General features: G+C 33.5%; 1 long non-coding RNA gene across 1 annotated transcript; it reads right to left on the bottom strand.

Annotated features, from left to right (window-relative positions):
* Window positions 1-16,645: 16,645 nt before the first annotated feature.
* Window positions 16,646-26,820, bottom strand: LOC127712101 (uncharacterized). Its single transcript, XR_007986938.1, has 3 exons — window positions 26,660-26,820; window positions 24,283-24,358; window positions 16,646-16,789 (listed from the first exon to the last, which is right to left on the bottom strand). It is a non-coding gene; the product is annotated as an uncharacterized LOC127712101 (long non-coding RNA).
* Window positions 26,821-27,202: the final 382 nt, after the last annotated feature.

The following is a 27,202-nucleotide window of genomic DNA, read 5'->3' on the forward strand; positions in this document are numbered from 1 at the left end:
TTCTAAATACCAAAATTATAAGACATTATAATAGATCACACCCAACAACAAAACACGATTACTCCAAAAAATAGACATATCCTAAAGATTTCTCTTTGTATTTTTTGTCGCTGGGTTGATGTCTCATTAACGTATACTCACATACCTTTTGGGTCATAAAGACAAACTATAATGAATTACCAATGATTTAGAAGACCTTACTGGGTATATACTGGCACACAATGTACGTGCATACCGGAGCTCCCTTTTTGCCAATTTAGCAAATATGTCGTAAAAGTAAATCATATTTAAAGAAAAACTGCCAAATGCAGCTACCATCATGAGACCACTATTTTGAACAAGGAAATAAAAGACGGCACATCATTCGGAAAGCAGGGTTATAATGTGCTCACTAATAAAAGAAGTTAGCTTAGACGGTCATCGCGATTGATTCGTTTGATATGTTTGAGCTTTTGATTTTGCCATTTGATTAGGGACTTTCCGTTTTGAATTTTCCTCGGAGTTCGGTATTTTTATGATTTTACTTTGTTTTTGAATAATGACACCTAGTATCATTACATGATTGGTTGGAGTTTTTTATTGCATTTTTATATTTAGATATAACCGTTTATGCCTATACATCTATCTCGTTGGTTTGATCGGTCTGGTTTTGTCTCGTTAGTTTTGATTAGTTGTCTTCGTTTTGTTCATAATGAGCATTTTTATTCTCATTGAGTTCATCTCAGTTTTTTTTATGGTTCGTGTCGCTCGATCTTTAGTTTTCTATTAAGTGCTTTGGGAAACTTGTTCGTCCTATCGTCGTTATTCGTTTTTTGCCATGACGTTGTCAGTTTTGATTCGACTTATGAGTTTTGAAAGTTCACTTGTTATCTTCCACCTCTTTTTGTTTTAGGTAGTTGTTTGATATCTTCTACCTATTAGATGGTGTCTCAGATTGGATTTTACAGCACAAACAATATGACCAATGACCACCCGCCTCCTCCACAATAAATACATAAACATTCAAACAAAATCAAAAGCTACATATACAAAGCTGCAATTTTTACTTCCTGATTACACCAGGCATATAATGCCTAAGACATTTTTGGTTGTTTTTTCAATTTCAATGCACTTCAACTTCTTCATATTGGTTTTGCCTGTCAGGTGTTGTGATTCGATTCCAGCTGATGAGTCTTGTGTAGACGAAACTAGCGTCTGGCGTTAAATATATACGCCAGGTATACTAGGTGAGTTTTTACAACCACTAGATGGATGATAAAATTGAGAATGGAAATGGGGAATGTGTCAAAGAGACAACAACTCGACCATAGAGCAGACAACAGCCGAAGGCTATCAATGGGTCTTCAGTGCAGCGAGAAACTCCCGCACCCGGAGGCGTCCTTCAGCTGGCCCCTAAACAAATATGTATACTAGTTCAGTGATAATGGACGTCATACTAAACTCCAAATTATACACAAGAAACTAAAATTAAAAATTATACAAGACTAACAAAGGCCAGAGGCTCCTGACTTGGGACAGCCGTTTGAGATCACAACCCTCCCCCTATACCTCTAGCCAATGTAGAAAAAACAAACGTACAACAGTACGCACGGTAAAACTCAGTTTAAGAGAAGTCCGAGTCCGATGTCAGAATAGGAAACAAAAGAAAATAAACAAAATGACAATAATACATAAATGAACAAAGGACTACTAGCAGTTACTGACATGCCAGCTCCAGACCTCAATTAAACTGATTGAAAGATTATGTCTTCATCATATGAAAATCAAGTACAATCCCTCCCGTTAGGGGTTTAGTATCATACCATCATAAAATATATGAGAAGAACATAACCCGTATCATGCCAACAACTGGTTTTAGAATTAATGTGTTTAATTCCGATGCAAAGACCCTCTAAGTGAATCAATATTAAAGCCAAAATATGCAATCTTTAATGACCTGACAACAGTATCGTAACTATATCCCTTCTTAATAAGTCTGTTTAAAGGTTTTGTTAGCTTTTGAGGTGAATACTGACATTTTTTGACACTGTTTGTGGAAGATTCTTCTCCAAATGAATCACTAGCCCAGTAGTCATCACTTCTCTGTTGACATGAACTATCAATCATACAATCAATTTCTCTATAATTTATAATTAAGAAATTTTGTATGATTCGAAACAATTATCTTTTAATCCCAGGCGTAGATTGCAAAGCCACATTTAGCACAATGTTTCAGTATTTTTGGGTTTCCACGGTCTTCAATGACTACTTGGCCTTTTATCTGATTCGAGCGTCACTGATGAGTATAACATAGATAAAACGCGCGTATGGCTTAAAAACAATATTAGTCTGATATCTTTGATGAGTTTTAGCATCTACTGGTTGGAAGCAACTGCTGGTGGAAGTTGTGTCCTCGGAGGTATCAGCCAGTAGTCAGCACTTCAGCATTGACCATAAATATCAATGCTAAGCTTCTTTTCTGTAAATATTCTGTTAACGAAATTTTAAATTTTTCGAATCACTCAACTTTTTCTACTCCTATGCATGATGGTCTATGCTGTTATTCGCACAGTTTTGCGGTATTTTTGGTTTTCAACGCTATTTAACTTCGTATTTTGTGTGGGTTTTCAACTGTTTTGATATGAGCGACAATGACTTGACTTGTGTAGACGAAACACGCGTTTAGAGTAACAAAATTATATGCCTAGTATATTTGATTAGTTTTTACATCAGCCTTCTATGTGTGTTCTTCTAAATCATTCTATAGGCTCATTTGGCAGCTCTGAGGCAATCTGTTGAATTTTCATAAAAACTCATTATGTATAAAATTTGGTTAAAAGGAACAAAAAGATACACATGAAAACATGTATAAAACAAACACTGAAGTTGCTATCCTAAACAAGTTCATAAATTTTTTAAGCACTTTATATATTTGAACATGATAAAAACAATGCATTTCAAAATTGAACACTTAAATGATTATGATAAAAAAAACAAGCACATTTGCAAAGTGACAATTAAGATCCTAAACTTCTTGAAGGGTTCAAAAAACCTTGTTCAAAATGGTTTTTTTAAATAATGATAATAAATATTGAGTTAGATACTTTTTTGTTAAATCACACGCATGTACACATCATACCATAAGTTAACCATTACTACTTGAAATTACGTGTAACATTATCTATCTTGATCTATTCTTGATTTGTTTTTATTGTTAAATTGTTTATATTTTTTGTATATATATTTGTGTTGTCAACGGTTAACCAGTTAACCGGTTAACCGTCGAAAGGACCGTATATCGAATACCAAAAAAAACGCTAACCGGTTAACCGGACTTTTTTTCAATTTTAATAGATTTGATATAAATGTGTATTGAAATTATTAAATTAAATCAATTCTATTTAAAAATTATCGTCGTGGTAATTAATTTGACAGATCAATTGTCCAGTATATCGATTGCTATTATATTGTTAATCCAAAAAACATAAAATTAATTAGAACTTAGACAACTTGTCTATCAGCTCGGGGCAAGGTCTTAAGTAAACATAATTTGTATTCATATTTTTTTAAACAGTAACTTTAAATCAGTAATCCGATTAAATTTTACGATTTACTTCTTTATTGTATTTTTGATCTAATATTGCGTAGACCAACATCTGAATGTGCAACCTCCATCGTGCAAGGCTTTGTCATACTTTAAACGAAATGCCAACTCACAAATTGTGAAATGCAATTCAACATGAATGTTATTAATGTATACTTGATTGTACGAGTAACAGGCTTAATCATTTCAAATTGAAACAATCCACATTATTTTCTAAGATATCAAGAGAAAATGAAAGAATCTTCGGTTTCAGACATTTTAGAGATAACTGTATTGTATTTGAAGCTTCTCGGACGTCCATCGGTAGTTTTACTATCTCAAATTTAGTTTACCTGGCGACGCTTAGCGGAGACAGGTAAACGGATATTTGCGACAGTAAAACTACCGATGGACGTCCGCAAAGCTTCAAATACGATACAGTTATCTCTATTCTAATGCAAAATAAACAAATCATTCAATTTTAGTCATTATTTTAGTGTTAACTTTCATTAAACAAAAATTCCGCGAAATTGGCGCCTTAATTAGGTGACGTCATAGGTATGCTTCCGGCATCAAACGTAAACACCGGGTGTTTTCTGGCTTCTTGTCCGCTTCAGAATGTAATAAAATTTGATAAAAAGAAGATTTCTTGGTGCAAAATGTAAGTTGTTTTGCTTATCATTGGAGAAATTACTTGTCAATACATTCCGGAATTCAAAATGTCGGCTTCCTTAGTTACAGACAGGGAGATTGAGAATATTACGCTGATTGTTATCCAATCAGAACCATTGATACAAAATAATTGCATTAGAATTTCAATTCGACGAGATCAAGAAGGTTTTTATATTTTCAATCTGAAGTTATTACAAACGCCATAGTAGATACGGTGTAATGGATTATTAACAGTCAAATTCGCCAGAAATCCTCACAGACAACCCTTATAATGCCATAGGACAAACTTAAATTCATCGTATTGTAAAAACGTACATTTGTATGTTACTATAGATAAGGCCTTCAAACATCAACTTAAACTACCGGTTAACCGGTAAATCGGTCGAACGATTATCCGATTAACCGGTTGGGCAAAATTGTACGATTTGACAACACTAGTATATATACTACTAGTTATTGACAAAGGTTATACCAGAACTATCTAATCGATTCTAGGTCAAATAGGTAAAAAAGCAACGACGAATTGCATTTCATTAAAGAAAAACACAGGTTTTCACACAACACTAAGCTATACCAAATTGTACTGATCCAGGCTGAAGGTAGTATATAGTAGATGGAATTGTTAGAGCACATGTAACTGTATCATTGGTTGGATCTGTCACTGATATGGTATACAATAAACTCTCTGCAGTTAAACTTTCCGGTATCTCTGAACTCATTGGTAGGTTAACAATTGTAGGTGGCTGAAGCAAATAACACAGATGTTACCATATCATACAAGTTAATATATACTTACTGTATTTAAACTTTTTTCATTCTGTTTTCAAAATCTTAAAGTGCCTGACTGTGCAGTCAGAGTGAATAACTTTATGACATCAATTTTTCCTGTTGCACTTCGTTTCAAACAAGGCTGTGTTTCATCGCCGACTTTATTTTCAATCTTTGTAAATGATTTAGTTTCAGATATTAAAGAAGCAAATTGTGCTATTCAAATCGATGACATAATGGTTTCAATATTATTATGCGCTGAGGACATTGCGCTGATAACACATGATGCAGAGAAAATACAAAAACAGTTGGATATTTAAAACAAGTGGTGTGAAAAGTTGAGATTTACTTAAAATAAAAACAAAACCAAAATTCAAAATTGTTCATTTTAGTACTAAATCTATGCAAAGAATAAATTTTTCGTTTAAATGTGTTGAATTGATTTTGCATCTTTTTACTTTATCTTGGTTTTACTTTTGAATGAATTTTCTGATTATTCAATAACTGCCAAAGAATTGTATGAATCAGCTAATAGAGCTCTTTGTGTTATTAAAGCAATATTTTGTAAAACTGGTGGTATGAATTCTTATGTATTTACAAAACTGTATGTCTCTTTAGTAAAACTCATTTTACTTATGATTCTGGTGTATGGGAAATCAATATACACAATTGTATAAATAGTTTGCAAAGCAATGCTTGTAAATTTTTCTTAGGCTTAAGCAAGAGAAGCAGCAATTTAGCTCCTAGAGTTGACATGGGTTTTTTATCAGGTGATGCTCTATTAAAAGTTGAAGTTTTTGAATTATGGCATTGTCTTTAATGTGACAATACCAGTATAATATGTAAAAAAGGTTCATACCTGGGCGATTTGAAGAAAATCGTCATGGGATTTAACAGTGTTACAGTTAGCTCATTAATATAAGTTGATTGAAAATGTAGAAGATGACATCAATACGAGTAATTTTTCAAATTCTATACAAACTTTTGAAAAAAAGAATCTTGGATTCAGGAGTTAAGGAATGATAACAGTAATGTCAATGGTAATAAATTAAGATTTTATAGATTGTTTAAAACTTGTATTGGTACGGAGGCTCATGTAATGTTTGTTTATAATAGATGCCACCGACGTATTTTGTCTCTATTCATAGCTGATTCGTTATAATTAAAAGTTGAAACAGGTCAATATACTAGACAACCAGAACCTCTATAAGATCGTTTGTGTCATTTATGGAATAGTGGCCAAATTGAAGATAAGAAGTACTTTCTTTTTAACTATTGTTTTTACTCTGATGTCAGACATGAATTATATGCCAAAGCCTGTCTTTTAAATGTTGATTTTGATTATTTATGCGATATTGAAAACTTCATTATTTTGTGTGTAATGAGAAAGTAGGTCCTCTTTTAGCTAGATCCCTTTATTCTATGTTTTTGTTGCAGTTCAGTGTTTCTGTTAGTTTCCTCTTCTAGTTTGTGTTTCCCTCGGTTTTAAATTGTAACCCAGATTTGTTTTTTTTTTACTGTGATAATTGATTTAGTGGTCTAAAGATTTGTTTTCTCTTTATCGATTTATGACTTTTGAACTGTTGTCTTTATTTACCGACGAAAACATGTTGTATTAAAAAATCAATGTATTTTTTGTTTTATCTTCAAAATATTTTTTACATGTAAAAAGGTTGTCTTTTTATGCAGGTATTTAATGTTTTTCTTAATGATAGTGACCTATAAGTCGTTTTCAGCTTGCAGCCTTATACCAAATGTTAGGTTCTTATGACTTTGTGTGTATATTTATAGATTTTTTAAAATATACTTTTTCACTTTTTTGGTCTTTTGGAAAATGTTGTTTATGCTGTACTTAGACCCCTCTACTAAGAAATTTGTTTTGCATGCACACGTATAAAAATTACGGTTTTTATCCAACGCAATCATAGGTTTGAACGTTGTTTTCAATTTAGACTTGTTTATATTTTTTCGTTTGGGCTTGTTTTATATATGACTTCGGGTTTATATGATCCGTTCATCCTATTTCGACTCTATTAAATTTAAGAGTCTATCCTAAATTGAGGTAAATTATATGGCCTTCCAAATACCGTTTCGATTCCTAACATCACTGAAGAGACATTAATTGTCGAAATCCGGATATGGTGTACTAATTTTTGCACCTTTTGTTTGCGGTATACTATCTTTTCCGCAAGTTTATTGTTTTCTTTTTGGTATTAAATTATTAGATAAGATCCATTTTGTTACATCTGGTGATCCGTTTATTTGGCAATCGCCAATGGCAGTCAGCAGGGTTTAAGAACATCCGTTGTTCGACCTGCTAGTCAAATTCGTTTTGTTAAAATAGACTTTTTCACTTTTTTGGTCTTTTGGAAAATGTTGTTTGTATTGTATTTAGACCCCTCTACCAAGAAATTTGTTTTGCATGCACACGTATAAAAATTGCGGTTTTACCCAACGCAATCATAGGTTTGAACGTTGTTTTCAATTTAGACTTGTTTATAGATATATAGATAAATGGTGACACTTTAATGAAATATGTTACTAGTATCTTAAATCATCTTACTTAGAATTCGTTCGGATTAGATAGAATGTATTCTTATAGAAAATGTTGGGAAAACCTTTTGGTATTGTTAGCCTTAAATGCTCTTCAACAACGTATTTATTTTGGTCTAAATCAGAATAACATCACTTCACTCCATAAGATATAAATGTTTAGGGTTATATATTTGCCTCATTTTGAATCAGGTTTATTGTCAACACAGCTTCCACTTTATCATGTCCGTCGTCACATTCTACTGTAACTGTATATGAAGCAGTGGTATCCGAGTTGAGTAAGACTCCTGCGTCCTTATATACTCCATAATCTTCAAAAGAAAAGAATAAACATTTCTAATAGAAAAAAAGTTCCTTCCAATAAACCTTCTAGGAACTTTATGTTTTCGCTTTCCTGAATCAACACCAGTCGTCAGTCTAGATGTATAGCAAAGGAGCAGGTTCACGAAAGGCTATGATTCACCCTAAGATTCTAATTAGGGTTTTTTTCCAAAAAGAAATATTTAAGATATTACTATTAAAACAAAATTACTTGTTTTTAGGGACATCCCATTATAAATCACGAAGTTACAGTCCTTAACATGAGGTCAATGTTTTCCGTACGCAATTAAATGCGAACAAAAGCAAAACAGAATTAATGATGGTATTTTGACAACATCACTAAAATGTACTGACATTGGTGCCTGTTATGTACTCTTTTGAAAAGATTTGTGCTACCTAATAGACTTTTTTCAACAATTGTCTACATCTACAGTTGAGAACGACTACGACAGGTGAAATATGAGGGGTCGTCTCAAAAATAAAATCGATAACATTTATTATTGATTGCATATGATTAGTACATTTTGATTTTGATGACGTGTATTTAAGCAATTGTTTGTACCGTACCTTATTTTTTTTTATTATGTCTTTGCTTATTAAAATTGAACTTATTTGTGAATTGACTACACGAAGGTCATTTTACAGGAACAGGGAAAGGAATCTCATGAATCTACGACAAAGGGACAAGGTATGTTGTCTTTCGGGACACGGACAATCTATAAGGGTCAATCAGTTCAGCACTGTCCAAAAAGACACTGCAATGACATTAGTTCTGTTGAGATATAAATATCATACGCAGGTACTGCAGGATTATTGTCAAATATTGTCAAATATTTTGGTCTCGAGCATCACTGAAGAGACATTAATTGTTAAAATGCGCTTGTGGTTCAGAAAAAAGTGTCGTTGATGTTTCCAGTTCATTAGGGAAACATCTCAACTTTTATTGTATCTTGAAGCAGAGTAGTCCCTCGTAACTCAATTATCGATGTGCCCTTTCCCTTTGACCTTAAAAACCCCTTCAAAAATTTAATGTGTACAATAAATGACATGAAGATCGGTTGAGAAACTCAAACTCTACCGGACGGCTACAGTACTGTTACAATGTTCCTTCCGCTAATTTCATTAGCAGCATAACAAAAACGAATTAATCGCTATTGGCATGTGGCACAATCTACGGTGACACACTCTCTTATCTAAATACTCATAATCATAAGATTTGAAAAGAAAAAAAGCAAATTACGATGTGAAATGATTGCAGTAATTATTAACTTGAAGGTTTAATAAATTCAACTTGAATGTCGTAAAAATACATGTAATCAGAATGTTATATAAAAGAGAGAGATATTCATATTTGTTTGAAATATGTTCTTTTGTAAAAATAGTGTAAAATGGATAAATCGAAGGTGTGAACGTAATACTATTCATGGATGATGTTTAATTTTGAGACGATCCCTTCATTTAACCTGTAAACTATAGGTGTCATTAGTCGGTGTTGATAGTTGTTAAAAAGGTCTATTATGAACTAAGTTGTGGCCTTCATTTGATAAAGTTGAAATTCATTGATTCTTGTTTTTCAGGCAACAATAGTTTATCGATGATGACAAAATATCATAAATAGATTCATATGAATATCAACTCCGCATTAAATAATGTTTACCCGTTGAAGAGGGTATTTGGGCGACAGAAAATGGCACAGTTCCCCCTCCTTTCTTTGAGCAAGATACCGGGTCTGTTACTGTATCTGTGGCATCAATTGTAAATATCAAAGTATTGTCTGCAGTATCCTCTGATATTGATACAGAATCGGGAAGGTTATTGATAACAGGAAGCTGAAAAGATATTCAGTTTTAGTATACAATGTCAGCTAGGTGCAACTTTAAGTTTGGTAAGATTAGCAACATTTATCAGTTAATGAATTTATCAAAATGTATGTCATAAATCATAGTAAATATGATTATGATGATACATTTAGGAACCAACAGTCCAACATAAATCAATTCGCAAAAACTGGTCGTTTATAATTCAAAATTTGTTAATTCACGAATAGGAATTTTTTTCCCCTAATGTGTTTTATACGGACAATCAACTGTTTTGAAAATAAGTTTCTTTAATAAAACGAAATAAATCAATGTATGTGAGATGTAGATAACTTAAATAGGTGATTCGCTAGTGCGGGGTTTGTTTTTTTGTGTTTTGTTTTGCTAAGGCAGTGACTTTATTAAGAAATTATCAATATATACTTTTTAATTCTTAAATAATGAATTGGAAACTTATTCTTCTAAAACTACTATAAGTCTTATTTTCTTATAGAACAACTATCAAATAATAGAAATTTGTATAACTAATATAACATTTATATCTAAAAGATTATCAAAGTTACAAATTATACAATGTATGAAATTGTATATCAATGAAAGTCAAGTGTAATTATGCTAGACCAAGACAATTGAATAGGGATTATCAACAATTGCTTAAACAACACAACGATCAGAGAATTTTTACATCAGAAAACAACATCCTAAGGCTTGGTCAATATAACCCGTCCATTAAAAAAAAGAATAACATTTAACGTTCAAGTTGTAACACAAGTAATTCGGTCCTTGTCTTAAAGAACATACCGGAAAGTAGTATATATTTAAAACAAAATAGTTCCTACGCATAAAAAGTGAAATAACAAAAATACCGAACTCCATGTAAAATTCAAAACGGAAAGTCCCTTATCTGTCACATTCATGACTTGGTACAGACATTTTTTCATGTAGAAGATAGTGGATTCAATCTGCATAAGTGTAACTTTCAAAATACGTTGAATATGTTGATTTATTTCAGTACAGGACATCATTAGTTGTTGCTTTGACATGCAATGATTGTCACTTTATTAAACTTAAAACAAATAAGCTGTGATTGCTTGAAATTGAGGAATTTAACATAGAAATCAATTGGGCGAAGAAATAGTGGTGTTCCACTTGAAGACGCGTAAGCATTACAACCCTCGTATAACCACTATAGCAATTAGATAATTCAGTACTATTATCTACGATAAAAATGTCAAAATTGGTTGTAAAATGATATCACAGGGACCCCAAAAAGAAAGGAAATCAGCTGCGTTGACAGGATTGCAAAATATCGTTTATAATAGGGATGATTTTCGTGATAATCCTTCTCTACTAATGTTTATATTTATAACATGTACTTCTTGTATTAAGTCATTTATTGAGGGTTAATACAAACATTTAGAGTGTCAGATATAATGATGGAAATAAATATATCTCAGTCATTTATTGACCTACTCTCCCCTTCCTAAACCTCATAATAAACAATTGGTTGCTCCCTATTTTATACAGTTTCCCAGTGTCTAGTAAGGTGACCCTGTCATTAATACTGATTTTCAGAACCCGAAAAGACATTTACAGCTTTTCAATTTGAACTAAAGTTCTTAAACTTACTCTATTAATTATCTCAATAGTTTCTGTTCCGGTTGATGACACAGTGCATGGATCCTCTACTTTCATTTGTAGATCATATGTATTCAGGGGAGGAGTCGCTTTTATTCGAATTTCGTCTAAAATCAATAATATCAAATGTGATATTAAATATGTGGCTGATTATAGTTGACCTTAATACGGTACTTGATGATAATTGCATCCATGTACCCAAAATATTCCGTTGAGACTCAGCATTATATAAAACACTTTCACTGATTCTATTAAGAGCAATGGGCAATGCCGCCTCATTTTGAGTATAAATTACAGTGAGTTTAGTCGGAGTTGAAGGTCAATACTAAAAAAAAATAATGAGGAACTTTGTGTTAATTAAGACCGACCTCTTTCGGCAAACCCGAAGACCCGGCAGACTATGCTTAATACATCTAACCTCGGATGTATGACGGTATGTGATATGTAGATACGCCTATACATTGTGTTGCAGTTAGATCGTTAGGTGTTGCGAATGCTTTTTCAACACTCCTCTTGAATTGACAACATTATCATGCTGGCCCGGGAAGCATTTACTCTGTAATTCAACATTCCATTGAGACATGTGAGACTCGGCATTATATAAAACACTTTCACTATGTTCTATAAAATGTTATTATTACACATATTTGAAATAGGTCCGTTTTTAGAACTAAATTCAGAAAAAATCAAAAATGCAATAGATAAAACGCACATATATATATTATTTGAACCATTTGAGTTTTAAATGGCTGTCAATATAAACATGATTTATAATTACCAATTAGACAACTATTCCAAAAAGCAATGATGACGAGGAATTAGTAAACAGCTTTTGTTTTTTTATAACTCTTGTGTTGAATGGATACAGTTGAAATTGAAACCGTGTTTGTGTTGTTTTGTATTTATTGTTAACTGTTAAGCCGTTGTATTGACCCTTTTATATTCTTGTCGATTTAACCTGCTATTTAATATGAAGATGATATTAAAAAAAATAAAGAATTCATCTGTTTTCATTGCCTAATATATACTGGTATATATGATGAGTTTATTATTAATATATAGAGACAATCGGTATTCCAATCGGTACTGATTTTGTACTCATATGAAGTAGATTTCACACAAATCTTCGCAAAAGAAAAAAAAAAACAAATCCTCCAAAGTTATTTTACTTCACGTTCAGATACATTGTCACTACATGACCTGCGATAAAGAAGATTATTGCATTTCATTTATAACTTGCAATAAAGTTAGAAAATGAAACTAGAAGGTATTTTTTATCTCTACATACCTTACGTGAAATTGACACAGATAGACGACTTCAACATAAGATATCGCCGCGATATAGCCTTGTTGTGCTAATGCGGCGTAAAGCAACCAACAATCAATCAATCAATCAACATAAGATCTGTGACAAACGAGATTATTATGACTCACGTATCAGTTTTTATTGATAAGTTGTACATGACTGACCTCTTTTGATTAGAGATCCTTGACCATCAACGTTGAAATATCAGTCAATGGCTCATAATGATTTTCACATTTTCAGAAAAAGACCAACAGACAAACAATAGTACACAAAACACAACATAGAAAACTACAGACTGAGCAACACGAACCCCACCAAAAACTGGGTGTGATCTCAGTTGCTCCAGAAGGGTATGTAGATCCTGATAACCTGAATAAAAGGGATATGGGATATTTGTCAATTAGACAGCAAAGAAAAAACATAAAAAAGCCAGAAACATTTAGAGTCCTAAAAAATATTCAGGTTCTATGCAGTATGTGAATCTCTATTATCTAGAGATTCGCTGACTGGTGTACATGTAGTTTCTGCAAGTTTCTTTGTTAAATACACATTTTTGACAGCAGTTATCTTCCCAGTACATATGATAATGGGGTTTACCAATGAACACTTCTACAAAGTCGATTTATTGTGATGCAAGAGTTTGAAAAAGGTTTATTTAAATATGCTGAAGACCTATAAATACATCTTATGTGAATAGCTGAATTTCGTGTTTTATCATTTTTATTACCGTTCAAATATACATGATCTCAAGAACAGATTATCGTAAAGAACCATTTAATTTTGGTATTGAGGTTTCATCCATTGCTCTTTGTTTCAGATTATTGATTGACGGGACTAACAGTGTAAAGATGTAATTTAAAGCTGACAGGATTAATTTTTTTGTAATGTAGGCAAAGTATGAGTATATGCAAATAAAGAAATAAGAAGATTTGGTATAATTGCCAATGAGACAATTCTCCACAAGAGCCTAAATGACATATAAATTAACAGGTATAGGTCACAGTACGGCCTTCAACAATGAGCAAAATCATTACCGCATAGTCAGCTATAAAAGGCCCGAAATGACAAATATAAAACAATTCAAACGATAAAAATAACGGCCTGATTTATGTAAAAAACAAAAAACGAAATACATATATGATATACAGCAACAAACGACAACCATAGGCACATACAGAATGTGGCGGGGTTAAACATATTAGCAGCCGCCAACCCTCTCTCTAACCTGGGACAGTAGTGTAACAGTGCAAAGCTCCTTCTTACTTACTTGCAACAAGCTCAAAATAACTTGTACCACTGTTGGTAGCTGATTCCAATGTCAAAGTGAGGCTTCCAATATCCTCTTGATCACTATCAGTATATGTTATTGTAGCTAAAACCTTTCCTATCGAGACGTCATCGTTATAAACTGTAACTGTACCTAGGCTAGTCAACTGTGGAGCTTCACCTTTAGCAAAAATTTATTCAAACCATGTTAAAATTTAACTAAGGTTTCACCTTTCTTAGCCAAAGATGACCTTGGATGGATTTGACTCTTTGTTATATTTCCATTTTGGTCATATAGCTCTTATATATATCAAATATTCCGCTTTGAGCGCTGCTGATGAAAATAAATCGAGAAAAGCGCTTCGGACGCATGAAATTTATAAATATTGGAATCAAATCATAGGTTTCTTTATACTGATTCAATAAATATAAGGTTTCTATACACTATTGTCTGAAATAAGGGAGATAATTTGCTACATCCGGCTTAGAATATGTCACTACCGGTCTCATACGATAGCTTTATTCAAACCGATTTTAAAGATATATGGTTTCTATATACTTTTGCTTGAAATTAGGGAGATAATTGCCAACTTTCGGTTAAGAAAATGTAACTTCCGGATTCATATGAAAGCTGTATTTACACTGATTCCAAAACAATATGGTTTCCATATACTTTTGCCTGTAATAAGGGAGACAATTAGCTACTTCTTGTTTATTGGAGGTCACTTCCGGTCTCAAATGATAGGTTTATGTATGCCTATTTATGAAATATATTATTTATAGGTACTTTACATGAAATACGTGCAAATCTGGCTACTACTAGTTTACTTAAGGTCACTCCCGGTTGACATTTATCAAGGTAATATGTCACCCAAAATTTTGTAAAAAGACTCTATGGCTTAATCATGTACCAAGTTGAAGTAATAATCAATTAACCTTACATTAAAACATTTCAGGAGCAGTAACTCATATAAGATGTCATCATAGTTTTTAGAACAAGTACGAATTTGGGTGGGCTAAAAAAGGATTGAATTTCCTTACACATGAGCCCTTAAAAGATTCTAAAGGTATATAGCTTTAGAACGAATGTACAATTTCTTCCCCTCAATAACCCAAACTTTTTGCATCAGTTCTTTTGTATCTACTTTTTATAGTTTGAGAAGAGATGCGCACACAAGCAAAGTACAAAATTTAGAACATGACCTTAACCTAATTTTCTTTTTGTTGGACTTAGGACCTCATTTTTGTTAAAATTGTCCGAAGCATCCTGAGGAATTAGTAAGCAATTAGGAAAAATAAATTTGCTGATTTCTTTTATGGTTGCGAAGGAAATGCACACACAAGATAAACAGTGTCTGGGGAGAAAACTTTTACAATAAACAGTGCGGTTAAACACGGTCAGGTTCAAAAGCGCAATAAATGTTCGATATCATATGCAAAAAATCTAAGCGACATCTTGCAAAACTACTGTATACCACCAGAAAAGGGTTTGGTGGAAAAAGAACAAAATAATAATCAGAACAAATACAATGTGTCTTTCCACAGAATGTGGAAAGGCCTAATAATAAAACGCATTACTGCATGTCTTTCATTGTTGGGCTAAACAGATGACGTTATGTGGATACTGAAATACCTAATTCTAATGCAACATCGTTTGTAACGTTCATTTTGATTGGATAAAGTCACTAATTTTCATGGCATCAATTCACAATTGATGCTATGAAAACGTTCGCGTAAGCGCACACGACGTATGACAGATTTTAAATGTATGTTTAAACGTTGTTTTCTATCAGTTTCATTAGAATGGAGATAACAATATTGTGTTTTAAGCTCCGACGACATCAATTGGTGATTTAATGGTCGCAAATACCCGTTTATTGGCTCCGCTAACGCGTCGCCAGTAAACTTAGTTTGCGACCATCAATTAAATCACGAATTGATGCCGTCGGAGCTTACAAAACAATACAGTTATCTTCTAAATAGTTGTTCGTTTGGCTATCCAATAAAAAAATAACCATACCATCCAATTTATATAAAAAAGAGGTGGAAGAAATCACAAGGAGAATTGAAACTTTTCATTCGGAATAAGACCGACAAAATCATGGCAAAAATAATGAAAAACGACTAAGAGACAAAGAACAGTCTACAAAACATTACATAAAAATCTAAAGACAAAGTAATGCGAATCACAGTAAAATCAGGTTGTAATCGCAGGTGATGTACAAAGGTTAGCAGATCTAGCTCCACATGTGCAATGCATATCTATATATGAAAACAGATAACTACTATAATAAGTTTATACTTTTGAAAACAAAAATATAAGCAAAAATGAGAAACACATTGATGGAAATCCTTCTCTGTCTTACATGCATTTTTAATGTAAGAAAAATATAGATTCCACCACTGCATCAAGTGTGTTACCATATCTCTCTATTCGAGACAGTTAAATTTTAAAATTTAAAACGCGAGGCTTGCCGAAAAATTAGCAGAAAGTTGTGTTCTTTATATATAACGTTATCAGATATGGTCGCCTTTTTTCATGACGTCACAATAGGAGATTTAGAAGAAATCAAAAAAAGTTTACGTCATAATTGAATTTCAACCAATCATTTGCCGAGAACAAAATTTTCTCTAGAGATGAACAATATTTTTCTCACACCGTTCGAGAAATATGAAGATAGCGTGAAAATTATAAAACATATTTTGATAGTATAGTACTTACTTGGTGTATAATACGACCTAATGGCATAGTCTGAGTTCGATACTGCTGCACCGGAAGTATCAAGTGTAGTCGACACACCGATTGCTGTTATTATATTATTTAGCCTCCTAATGGTTTCTGTTCCTTCGTTTACATAAGTAACGACAGATCCTCCAGTTGAATGTCTGAAAAAGAAGTTATTTACCAGGTAAAATGATATTTTATGGAATTTAATGTATTGGCAGATTAACGATCGAGTGGATCTTTACTTCTTTAAAAAATTACAAAATGTGATGATTTTGTATCATAGGTTCGATAGTTTACATTAGTTACAGTTCGGCAGAAGCCTTATACTTTAATAAACATAGAAAAGAATAAGATGTGTAGCGGGTAAACCTTGGGTCGGGTTAAATGTGAAGGGGTGTTCCAAAGGAAACTCTAATACGAGTACTGAGGCACTTTGGAAGAACACACCTCCTTTAAGAATGGTACGACTACCATTGGGGTATATAAACAGGAGCGATTCTTTGCTCAAGGTCGATTATCATGAGTTTAAGAAGACGAAGACCTGAAATTACGGTACGTTGATATTTGAGATCGTTGTCTCTTATAATAGTTACTATTACTAAAGTGTAATAAAGAACAGGTTGTTGCCTGTTAGAAATACGGACTTGTACAAGTTTAGAGTTTACAAGCTGAACCGTATTGTTGTACCGTATTAGACAAGTTTGTAACTTGTAGGGTACATAATTGTACCAAGACAACAAGGACAAGTGTGTAAACTTGTAGGGTACATAATTTTACCAGGAGGACAAGTTTGTTCCTGACCCAGGACAAATTTGTAATAGTACAAATTTGTACCAGTTGTATATATTTTAAGTAGAATAGTTATAGATAGTTTATATTAGAGAACGCAAATAGCAGTTGTACATATTTTGGTTCATTGGTGTCACTTTATGAATAAAGTTTACTTGTTTATATATTTTGTAAACAGAACAATTTGGATCCAGTATCAAACTGGTAACAAACCCAATCTAAAATAGAAATAGACACGCTTACCCTGTGTACACGTTACATAATTTGGTGGCTAGCGCTGGGATCTAAATTGTTCATTTTTGAATCCATTGTGAAAGTTAATATCCAAATTGATCATCTCATAAATTTATGTCCAAACGGTGTTGTGAGAATTTATAAGTTCAAATTATTCACTTTTGCACAGATCAAAATTGTCCTGTTTACGTTTTAATTTTCACACAGTTAAGTTGCATGTATTATTTACATTAGGGATTAACGATCGATAGTGGTACAGGCAATACTTTGATTGACATTTATTATATTGTACATGCTTGCTTAAATCGTAAATTAAAGTACCAAAATTTCTTTTGATGATAAAATTGGCGAGTTGACAAAACAAATACAAGACATGGAAGGAACGATGTACAAAAGGAGTTTTATTTCGTCAACACCAAAAGATCAAGGTGTTTGTCCAAAAGACGTTTTTTTTTGCAAGAAATGATTCGGGTTTGGGATGAAAAGGGTCGTCAACAAGGGAGATACTAAAAAAAGGCGATTTGCCAACATACACCAACCCGAATACGCACAAAACTGTTAAATTTGCACACATTGATTTAGAGGAAGGGGATACTTTGCCGTTACCTATAGATTATAGTTATGTAAGGGAAAAAGACAAAAATGACAAATCAAAGAACCGACATACTGATCACACAGATAATTCTGGTGTAAAAATTAAACCATGTAAATATGACGGTAGCACACCATAGATGGACTGTTTGTCCCATTTTGAAAGATGTGCACTTGTAAATAATTGGTCGGAAAGTCCAAAAGGGTTATATTTGGCGGTATCCTTAATGGGACAAGCACAGGCGGTACTTGGAGATTTTCCAAGTGAGAAAAGACAAAACTTTTCTGATTTAGTCAGTGCACTTGAAGAGCGATTCATGCCTTCTAACCAAACTGAGTTGTACAGAGTTCAGTTTAAAGAAAGACGTCAAAAAGCCAGCGAATCACTACCCGAATTAGGTCAGTCAATTCGGAGATTGTCTAACTTAGCATATCCTACTGCCCCGTTGGACGTACGCAAAACTCTCGGGAAAGAGCAGTTTATTGACGCGTTCGTAGATTCGGAAATGCGACTTAGAATAAAACAAACGCGACCAAAAGGTTTAAATGATGCCGTGAGACTTGCCGTTGAATTAGAGGCGTACAATAAAGCCGAAAATAAAGTTAGAGAGGGACGAGGTTATTTACGGCAGACTACAAATGATGACGAGTTAGATAGTGAAGAAAAGATTACAAATAGTGACTCGACAACGAAAGACATTGCATCATGGATGCAAACAATGGAGAAAAGTCTAAGTACCCTTACGACTGAAGTTGAAAAGTTAAAACTATTGGGACAAATGAGGGGTCTTCTTATAATAAAACGAGATATACCCAAAGTAAGAGGATAAATAAGAATTGTTACAATTGTGGCAAATTTTGTCATTTAGCAAGAAACTGTCGCCTACCCCGCAGAAATATAACTCATCAGAACAATTATAATGGAAATAAGGGGGATGGGTCTGTTAAAAGGAGCAACTTTGACATTGGTTTCTTCTAAGTTATATGATATGTTGACTTCATTAGATAAATCATATCTAAACGAAGTTAAGACAACTGTTAAGTCGGTATGTGGTAATAAGCTAGAGCTTCGAGGAAAAGGCAGTTTCAATCTGCGTTTCGGTCTAAATAAGTTGCATTCTGAAGATGTTGTGACTGATCTGCAAGTTGATGGTATATTTGTTTTGGACTTCATGACACGACATAATTAATTAATTGATGTTAAAAATGGGCTCTTTTGTATTGGGGATTTTAAGGTAAATTTGTGTTTTCAGGGATCAATAGGCTGTTACCGAGTGGTTGCTTCAGAAGCGGTTGTCATACCGTCAAGGTCAGAAATTGTCATTAATGGCACGTTTTGTTTAGCAGAAGGTCAAAAATTACCTGCAGACAATGCTTTGTTAGAAGCAAATGAATATGCAGGAAAAGTCTACATTTTGACTGCTAGAACGTTGGTAAGGTCAGGCGAAAAAGTCCCTGTTGGGTTAATGAACACAGAGCAAGATCCTAAGACAATCTATCCTGGTACTACTATAGCCCAAATGTCTGAGGTTGACCAAATATTAGACGGAAATATTTGTTCAAATGAACAGAAACGTGACGGACTTAGATCAGATCTACAAGATCTTTTGGACAGGACATCAGACGAATTGACTTCGAAAGACAAACAAAAAGTCAGATCTTTGCTGATAGAAAATCAAGACTTGTTTGCTTCTTCTGATGTCGACTTAGGAAGGACCAATCTTGTAAAACACGAAATCAATACGGGAAACGCAAGGCCATTTAAAGAACCGCCTCGTCGAACACCTTATCATTTGAACAAGGTAGTAAAGGACAACCTTGACAAAATGTTACAAAAAGGGATTATTAAACCCTCCCACAGTCCCTGGGCGGCAGGGATAGTCTTAGTAAAGGAAAAGGACGACAGCTATCGCTTTTGCATTGATTATAGACGTTTAATTAGTGTGACACTTAATAAAGACGCGTATCCTTTACCGAGGATTGACGATTCGTTAGACCATTTAGCTTGAAATAAATGGTTTAGTACTTTGGACTGTTGTTCGGAATATTGGCAGGTGGAGCTGGCCGAAAATGACAAGCACAAAACAGCTTTTGCAACGAAAAAGGGTTTATTTCAATTTCGGGTCATGTCATTTGGGTTGTGTTGCACTGCACAGACATTTGAGCGATTGATGGAAACCATACTAGCTGGTTTACAGTGGGAGACATGTCTGGTATACCATTGTATACATTGACGATATAATCGTTTTTGGAAAAACACTAGATTGGGTGCTTGACAATTCAACCTACGACAAGTTTTTGATAGCCTTAAATCGGCTGGTTTAAAGCTGAAGGCAAAGAAGTGCACCTTGTGTATTACAAAGGTTCGTTTCTTAGGACATATTGTCTCTGAGGAAGGAATTTCTACCGACCCCGACAAGATTAAGGTTGTGAAAGAGTGGCCCACCCCTACAAATATAACTGAAGTTTGGTCCTTTTTAGGTCTTTGTAAAAACTTTTCCCACATTGCTAAACCATTACATAAAATAACAGAGAAAGAAACAAGGTTGGTTTGGAATTGAGAATGTCAAGAATCTTTTTACCAATTGAAAGGTAAATTAATCAACGCACCAGTTCTTAAATATCCAGATTATAACAAAGAATTTATTTTGGATACTGGTGCAAGCAATTTAGCAATCGGAGCTGTCCTATCTCAAAAATTTGATGAAGGGCTAGAACATGTTGTGGCATACGCTAGGCGTACTCTTTCAAAATCAGAACGAAAGTACTGTGTGACACGCAAGCAGTGGCTTGCTGTGGTTTGTTTTGTTAAACATTTCAAACCATACTTATACGGTTGAAAGTTCATAATAAGAACTGATCACGGATCATTAAAGTGGTTACTTAACTTTATAAACCAAGAAGGACAGATAGATAGATGGATAGAGACCCTAGGTTCATTTAAGATGCAAATTCAACATCGACCAGGAACTCAACATACGAATGCAGACGCACTTAGTCTGTCTTTAAAAGAAATTCAGAATAATGATCATGACCTGCAAATAGTGACTGAATGAGTAGACAAAGATGAACGTCCCGATTACAAAGATATTTCCGATAAGGGATTTTTCTTAAGATCACTTTGGTGTCAATAGAACAACTTAGAGTTAAGAGACGGGCTTCTTTACAGACCGATTGAAGACCCTGAAACCAAAACTGTTAAAATGCAGGCTATCATTCCTTTATCAGAACGCAAGAAGGTTTTACAATTTCCCCATGATGATAAATGTTCTGCTCATTTGGGTATTCATAAAACTTTGGCAAAAAATTAGACAATCTTATTATTGGCCTGGGTTACAAAACGACGTCAGCACTTATATAAACGGATGTGACAAATGTGCAAAGCGAAAAAGTCCACAAAAGTCCAAAAGAGCGCCAATGGCTTTAGTAGAAGCTAATTGGCCAATGGAAAGGATAGCCAGAGATATCCTTGGTGAGTTGCCCCAAACAGAGAGTGGCAATAGATATATATTGGTAGTTTCTGACTACTATACGAAGTGGACGGAATCTTTTGCCATGCCAAACATAGAAGCTAAATCTGGCTTAGATTATAGTTGAAGAAGTCATTGTAGGTTTGGTGTTCCTCATTGGATACACTCAGATCAAGGCAGGCAATTTGAAAGTTTGTTAATTCGAGAGATGTGTCGTATTCTGAACATTAAGAAGACACGTACCATCCAATATCATCCGAAATCTGATGGTATGGTGGAAAGGTTTAATAAGATTCTTGCAACAATGTTAAGTTCATTTGTAGGACAGAATCAAAGAAACTGGGATGAATACATTCCTTTTGTCATGATGGCATATAGGGCATCAAAACACGACACGACTGGACAAACGCCAAATAGTCTTATGTGAGGTAGAGGACTATCAACTCCTTTAGATATCATGTATGAAATGCCACCATCCGTTAAAGATATCCTTGCACACAAGTGGGCGTGGGAGCTTTGGGAGAAGTTAGAAAATTCTCACAGGTTTTGTCAGAGGTAAAATCAAAGGGCAGATGCGGAGACAGAAACACTATCACGACCTCAAATTATCATACCAAAATTTCAGAAAAGATGACGATGTGTACGTGTATTTCCTAGTAAAGAAACCTGGGATGTCTTCAAAACTGACCAGTTTCTGGAGAGGTCCTTTCAAATCCTCGACAAATATGGTGACCTTACATATAACATGTATAAGGTTGACTGTTGACAAAGAGGGAAACCACAAGTTATACATGTTGACAGACTTAAGAAAAAGAACAAATAGACATTAAGGACAGAACCGAATAATAGCACTATTAGTCCCTTGGACACTGAAAACTATAGTGCTGAAGATGACTCAGTAGAGACTCCTTATTTACAAGACATTGCTGTTCACGAGTCAACGTTGCCTGATGAAGATACACAAGAAAGTAGTCCTGAAGGGCGCCGTACAAAGCGAAAACCAGTGTGGATGGCAAATTATATTGTTGAATGAATTTTTTACATTTAACTGAATTAAAATGTGTACTTCTATGTTTTATCCGTTGTAAAGTTAGGTTAACGCATGTATTTTTGAGGCGTGGATTATGTGATGATTTTGTATCATAGGTTCGATAGTTTACATTAGTTACAGTTCGGCACAAGCCGTATTTTATGTATTTTTATATATACTTTAATAAACATAGAAAAGAATAAGATGTTTTGCGGGTAAACTTTGGGTCAGGTCAAATGTGAAGGGGTGTTCCAAAGGAAACTCTAATACGAGTACTGAGGCACTTTAGAAGAACACACCTCCTTTTAGAATGGTACGACTACCATTGGGGTATATAAACAGGAGCGATTCTTTGCTCAAGGTCGATTATCATGAGTTTAAGAAGACGAAGACCTGAAATTACGGTACGTTGATATTTGAGATCGTTGTCTCTTATAATAGTTACTATTACTAAAGTGTAATAAAAAACAGGTTGTTGCCTGTTAGAAATACGGACATGTACAAGTTGAGAGTTTTCATGCTGAACCGTATTGTTGTACCGTATTAGACAAGTTTGTTAACTTGTAGGGTACATAATTGTACCAAGGGAACAAGGACAAGTGTGTAAACTTGTAGGGTACATAATTGTACCAGGAGGACAAGTTTGTTCCTGACCCAGGACAAATTTGTAATAGTATAAATTTGTACCAGTTGTATATATTTTAAGTAGAATAGTTATAGATAGTTTATTAGAGAACGCAAATAGCAGTTGTACATATTTTGGTTCATTGATGTCACTTCATGAATAAAGTTTACTTGTTTATATATTTTGTAAACAGAACAAATTGGATCCAGTATCAAACTGGTAACGAACCCAATCTAAAATAGAAATAGAGACGCTTACCCTGTGTACACGTTACAAAAATAAAATAAAAATAGAATACGAAATGTCAGTTGGAATAAGACCTACTTTGATATAGTACTCGCAGTCTGAAAAAAAATCTTAATGCATATAAAACAAAAAAAGCGTATAACACAGGACCAGTTACTAGCATACGCGGATCTATATTTAGACCAGGTAGAGGCAGTTAAGGGAATGCGATGCAATTTGGATCCCACGCTGATTTTTTGGCAAGAATTTTAAAACAAGTTATCTTTCACCTTGTCAATTTAAAATGTAATAAAAAATATATTTACATTTTTTTCTATTAGAGATTAATGGGGTCAATTGTATTTACTCAAAATTTGGATTTCTTGGAAATTTCTATCCTTTGGACAGTCATATCTTACTTTTTTGTTTCAAAAGAAAAACAGAAGCGGATTTTTGTAAAAGCATTCGTTAATCCCCCTTTTCCCCTGTAACTCGTATGCCCTAAGTACAAAAGACCAAATTATGACACATATGAAAAAAAACCAGTAAAAGAAATCCAAACAACCTACATAGATAAACCAGTCCAATTACACATTTACAAAAAAACGAGAGGCCTCTTTTGTTTTGAAAAGATCATTATTATGCTCCCTGGATCCGCTCCTTTTTGTTTGATCAGAGAAAACTTACATTCCAAGATAATCCTTTTTCATTACTCTGATTCTCTGTCCGTTGGTAATAGTACGAATTTCTTCTGTTCCAGGATCTAGGTAGAATACATTTTGTTATTGTTATTGTTTAAAATCAACCACCAAAATGTTGTTATTGTTTTGAATACGTAAAGAACGTGTATGCATCAACCACGAAACAAAATCTATTATTTCATTCTATTTTGCACAAAAGCATTTTTGTTCGTAAATTTTTTAAATGTAAATGAAGTTTATTGTATCTTACTATTTACAGAAATAAAGTTATTTAAAAAGTACGTTAAAACATGTATTTTAATCTATTGTTGAATAAAACCATTTTATATATCTTAAGAATGAGCAACATGAACCATGATCTCAGGTGTTCCAGAAGGGTAAGCAGATCATGTCCCACATGTGGCATCCGTCGTGTTGTTCATGCAAGTACAAATCCGGTGATAAGTTAATTTGGAGGGTAAAAGAGGACGGGATTGTTTCAGTTTGGTCAAAATTATGATTTAACAGTACAAAATAATCAGCACTATTGTACAAACTGTTGAATAACTTCCATAGTACTGGACAGCATGTACCAAAGTCCAAAAGTTATTTATGTTATATAGATACAATGGATAAGCGTGAATTCTTGAAAAAGAAATCATGAGCCCGGAGGGCGAATGGTTTGTTTTTCATGAATCTACGCTTATCCATTGTATCTATAACTTAAACTATTGTGTTAATTTCTTTTCAAAATTAAAGCCTTTTCTTAATTAGACGGTATTGTAAGTGAGTTTAAATAACCATGTTATCGTATCCAACGATGCATTGATAAATCTCAGATCACAATTAATTGGTTAACAAATACAAATATAACACTTCTACCTTTAAAGATCTGTATATTACCAGGCATATGAATATTATCTGTTTATACAAAATAAGACATATTCGAAATTATTTCTAATAAAATTGAAAATGGAAATGGGGAACGTGTCCAAGAGACAACAACCCGACCAAAAAGCATATAATAAGTATGTTATCGAAATTTTTCTAGCACTCTAGGCACATTACGATTTTCTCGCATAGGAATTTGCGAACAAACCTTAGTAAAATTATGTAGTAAAACAGATGAAATCAGACTATATTCATAAAACAAAAATTGACAAATAGAATGTAATAATTTTTGTTTCAAACATGTGAAATAGCCAATATTAATAAAAAAAAAAAAACCGGTAAAACTCGCTATTATTACAAAAATATCCACTATATATTGCAAAATTAGAAAAAAAAACAGGATAACTTAAGAATTGGAACAACAGAGAGAATACAGGGATTCGAACCTAAACCGACAAATCCCGATCTTTAGCTCATTGATTTTAACCATGCTAACCTCGCGGCTACCAACTCATACTATACGACTGCCTATTGTGTCTATATAAAGGTACAAGCCCTGTGTGTCCGATGAAACGATGTATATCAGATGTTCATTTAAATATATATAATAAACATCTATAGTGTATCCTATTGGTAGCCGAGAGGTTTCGTCGTTGTGTAGATGTCAGTCACACATAACAGATTTTAAGAAAGGGTTCGATTCCCAGTGAAGGCATATGAAAATTACAAAAATTAAAGGTAAGTTTTTAAATTAATTCCATTAGTGAACAGAAATCAGTAAATTAGCCAATTCAAACTTATAATGAAATTAGGCACACAAAGGAAACAATTGAATATAATTTGGTGAGTCAATTTCAGCGGCAGATTTAGGAAGCGTTGATTCTAGAAAAAGAATCCACGGTAAATGAATAGGCTGACGTCACCACAATGGTTTAATCATGCTAACTGACGCTCTCTAGAGGTGATTATTGTGGAATTTAATACATTTTTCTGAAGATTATTGATGTAAAAACTGGGTAAATGCACTCGCAGATTTAATATACGCCAGGGCGATGATTTTTTTGTAAAGTTTGTGAATTCTTTAGGGTAGTTTACATATAGACTGTAAGTCAGTGCATCAACCTATTTACACATAATAAACCTCGAGAGAGAAAAGAAATTGGTTTTTCCTTTAAATTCTCCAAACAACAATGTGTTGTTGATTTTTTTGCCATCATGTTCATCATTGTTCGCTATTGTTCACCATGTACACCATTGCAATATATTGGAATAAATTAAATTGTGTTATTAATATTTGAATGACTTTTGTTACATTGTAAATTTGAGAAATGGAAACAGGAAATATGTGAAAGAGATAACAACCCGACCAAAGAGTAAAAAACAGCCAAAGGCCACCAATGGGTCTTCAATACACTGAGAAAATTTTACAGCCGGAGGCGGGCTTTAACTGTTTTGGATATAATTAATGTCTTGATAAGCAGTAGTTAACTCACTTGTCGATGTTAACGAATTAGATCCCACCAATAGGTAAACGTCGTTCGATTGACTTCTCCACACCTGCGCATCAAATGTTCCTGTTGAAGCGGTGTGAAACTTCCACTCATACACAAAACCACAACAGTAATAACCAAATTCTCTTGTTTGAGTCAACACAACAACAACTCCTAAAAAAATATTGAAAGGAATTTTAATATGAGTTTCCTTTATTTTTATATATCTATCAATCATCTGTTTGTTCGCCTATGTTTCTCTGTTTTTATTTCTCAAGTTCTGTGTTCTGACTTCAAATGATGAATGACAAATTTACGTCCCCAAGCTGTACTGTTTCACAATTTATTTATAAAAGAATCATTACTGAAAAATTGCTTCTTTTGTGCTAATCAAATTTTCTGTCCATTTTATATTGTATTGTTAAATATGTTAAAAAATAATAAAAGTCTGTTATACTTGTGTCAATCCAATTTGTGTTTATGCAAATAAAATATGTTTTTACTAAACTTCGCTTAAATTATAAGTACAGCATCTTTTTATGTGTA

Source organism: Mytilus californianus, unplaced genomic scaffold (genome assembly GCF_021869535.1).
Source record: "Mytilus californianus isolate M0D057914Y unplaced genomic scaffold, xbMytCali1.0.p SCAF_8, whole genome shotgun sequence".
NCBI lineage: Eukaryota > Metazoa > Mollusca > Bivalvia > Mytilida > Mytilidae > Mytilus > Mytilus californianus.